General features: G+C 48.0%; 1 non-coding gene across 1 annotated transcript; it reads right to left on the bottom strand.

Moving 5' to 3' along the window:
- Window positions 1–1,609: 1,609 nt before the first annotated feature.
- On the bottom strand, window positions 1,610–1,683 carry trnan-guu (transfer RNA asparagine (anticodon GUU)). Its single transcript has one exon. It is a non-coding gene; the product is annotated as a tRNA-Asn (tRNA).
- Between the last annotated feature and the right edge of the window lie 919 nt (window positions 1,684–2,602).

The following is a 2,602-nucleotide window of genomic DNA, read 5'->3' as shown; positions in this document are numbered from 1 at the left end:
GATGTCACTTTCCCAGCTCTCCTTGGCTCGAGCCCACATCAGGTTCGGATTTTACTGTCCAAGTCCATTCTAAAGTCAGTCGGAAATCTTCCCAGGGACTTGCACGGGGTATTGTTCAAAATTCAAGATCATCAGCATGGAGATGCCGGCGATTGAACCCGGGACATCATATTTGCAAAGCATGAGCTCCTCCACTGAGCTACATCCCCACGGCCACACCGTAATTTCGAAAGGCCGCTGCCTGCCGTGTATCGCCCGTTGAGCAAAAGACGTAGACATTGGAACATAGAGAATAGGGCTGCAATCGGCCATTCGGCCCTTCCACTCCACCGTTCAGTGCGATCATGGTTGATCAATCCCCTGTCCCGTTCTCTCCCCAGACCCCGTGGGAAGCAACTATTTAGACCCCAACTGAATGATCGAAGAGGCAAAATTAAGTCAAAACACGGCAGTAGTCCTGGCAAGTCCGTCGGTTCCAACGATATCGCCGAAGGAAGCACACACACAGATTCTGCTCTAACTCCATCTACAAGTTTGCAGATGATACCACCGTTGCAGGCCGTATCTCAAACAGCGATGAGTCGGAGTACAGGAAGGAGATAGAGAGCTTAGTGGAATGGTGTCATGACAACAACCTTTCCCTCAATGTCAACAAAACTAAAGAGCTGCTCATTGTCTTCAGGAAAGGGTGCTGTGTACATGCACCTGCCTACATCAATGGTGCTGAGGTCGAGAGGGTGGAGAGCTTCAATTTCCTGGGAGTGAACATGACCAACAGCCTGTCCTGGTCAAATCACGTAGATGCCACAGTCAGGGAAGCTCACCAGCGCCTCTACTTCCTCAGAAGGCTAAAGAAATTTGGTTTGTCCCCTTTGACTCTCACCAACTTTTACCGATGCACCATAGAAAGCATCCCATCTGGATGTATCACGGCTTGGTTCGGCAACTTCTCTGCCCAGGACCGCAAGGAGCTGCAGAGAGTTGTGACACAGCCCAGAGCATCACGGAAACCAGCCTCCCCTCCTTGGACTCTTGTATTTACCTCTCGCTGTCTTGGTGGAGCAGCCAGCATAATCAAAGACCCCACCCACCCGGGACATTCTCTCTTCTTTCCTCTTCCATCGGGTAGAAAATACAGGCGCCTGAGGGCACGTACCACCAGACTTAAGCACAGCTTCTACCCCACCGTGATAAGACTATTGAACGGTTCCCTTATACAATGAATGTACTATGACCTCACGATCTACCTTGTTATGACCTTGCACCTTATTGCACTGAACTTTTTCTGTAGCTATGACACTTTACTCTGTACTGTTACTGTTTGTACCTGTACTACCTCAATGCACGTTGTACTAGCTCAATGTAACTGCACTGTGTAATGAATTGACCTGTATGATCTGTTTATAAGACGAGATTTTCACTGTACCTCGGTACAAATGACAATAATAAACCAATACCAATACCAATACATTCCGGTGAAAAGGAAGCAAAACATCGGGACTCCTGGGTTGAGATCCCACTGAGCCCAGTGAGGCAGCAGCAGCCTCCGGACAGCTCAGTGTTACCCAGCTGATAATGACATGCACAGCAAAAGCTGCCGGATCGCCAGCGTCCCTGGGTGGGCTCGAACCACCAACCTTTCGGTTAACAGCCGAACGCGCTGACCGATTGCGCCACAGAGACAAGCTGAAGGAAGTGAGCCGACAATCTCTGAAGTTCAGTGAATGGGAGGTGATCTCATTGCTACTCACACTCTCTGGACCGACATGTAGGTGTCAGCAGCGATTAATGACTTTTAGATCTGATAGGAAGTGAAAATTAAAGAAAACCCTCATATTACATAAATAGGAAACAGACGGGAAATGCTGAAATGCTGTGCAGATAAGGCCACGTCTGTGGGAAGAGAAAGGAGTTAATATTTCAGATCAAAATCCTTTCCTGCATCTTGCAGGCGTTTCCTGTTCCCTGTTCAGTTCTGACGAAGGGGGTTTGACCTGAAACTCTGTTCCTCTTCCCACAGGTGCTCAGTAGTTCCTGCACATCATTATTTTTGTTTTGCAGCTCAGCAACGAGACCATTCGGCTCATCGCGTCCATGTCGTCCACAGATAATCAGTCGACTTCTGGGAACAATCAAGACAACTGCGCAGGAGAGAATTTCCAAAATAGAATTGAAATATTACCAGAAGGTTAATTGGTCCTTTAAAATGCTCCTCGGGTGCAAGGGAGTGGAGGAGTTGATGGGAATGTTGTGAGAATAAAATGGGATCAACGTAAACTGGTGATTGATGTGTGGACCCAGTGTGTTGAATGGTCAGTTTCTGTGCTCCGTGACTCCATGACCATGACCCTGTCACACAAGAGCTCAGATTGCAGTGACAAAGGAGAGCGATTCATGAAACTATTGGCAGCACTGCGATATTTTACCTGTGGAGGAAAAACATGGAGAAGCGGAGGTAACTTTTTGTCTCTAGACCAGAGAAAGCTTCAGGGAGCGGTAACGGTCGTTTGCCGCCATTTATAAAACAGCTAAATTTTGCAAACAGAAGTTAGTTCGAGGGAGAAAGAGAAGGCATTGGGCATTATAGAGAGCTGGGGGGGGG

The sequence above is a fragment of the Pristis pectinata genome, chromosome 37, assembly GCF_009764475.1.
Source record: "Pristis pectinata isolate sPriPec2 chromosome 37, sPriPec2.1.pri, whole genome shotgun sequence".
NCBI lineage: Eukaryota > Metazoa > Chordata > Chondrichthyes > Rhinopristiformes > Pristidae > Pristis > Pristis pectinata.
The sequence above is the reverse complement of the archived record's forward strand: the minus strand, read 5'-3'. Positions and strand labels throughout refer to the sequence as shown.